The sequence below is a fragment of the Corvus brachyrhynchos genome, unplaced genomic scaffold (genome assembly GCF_000691975.1).
Source record: "Corvus brachyrhynchos isolate BGI_N302 unplaced genomic scaffold, ASM69197v1 scaffold527, whole genome shotgun sequence".
NCBI classification, from domain to species: domain Eukaryota; kingdom Metazoa; phylum Chordata; class Aves; order Passeriformes; family Corvidae; genus Corvus; species Corvus brachyrhynchos.
The window spans coordinates 43,619-44,279 of NW_008239051.1; positions in this window are offsets into that span (position 1 = coordinate 43,619).

The window sequence follows — 661 nt, forward strand, 5'->3', positions numbered from 1 at the left end:
AAACTTTTGTGGAGGATTTGATGGAGATGGGATAAACTTTGAAGGAGGAGCCAATGGAAGAGGGTCCTGGCAGGGTAAACTTCTACAGAGGAGCCAATGGAGATGGGACCTGGTTGAACCAGTTCTGGGAAGAAGGTGATGGAGGTGGGATCCAGGTGTGACCACTCCTGTGGAGATGTTGATAGGGACGAGGTTCAGGTGGGAGCAGGGGGGTGGGTCCTGGCAGGATAAACCTTTATGGAGGAGTTGATGGAAGAGGGTTCTGGTGGGATCAGCAAGGAGCTGATGGAGATGGGATCCCAGTGGAGGTGAGATCCTGGTGCAGGTGTGATCCCAGTGCCACCACTCCTGTGCAGAAGCAGCAGCAGGTGAGGACCTACCTTGTATCCAGTGAGGAGCCTCTGAATGACCACTGGATGACCACTGGGTGACCGCTGGATGACCTCTGGATGACCCCTAGAGCCTCCAACTCCTTCTGGGGCAGATCCCACGGCACAGGGGGTCCCTTCCCCCCAGGAAGGGGAGGAACCGGAGGTGCTGGGGCCCCGTGGGGCCACCGCCGGTGACAAGTGGCAGATGTCGGTCTCCGTCCCACCGCCACGTCCGGATGATGCCGATGGGCTCCTTCTCCTGGTTCACCCCACGGCTGGGGGGGGGGGCG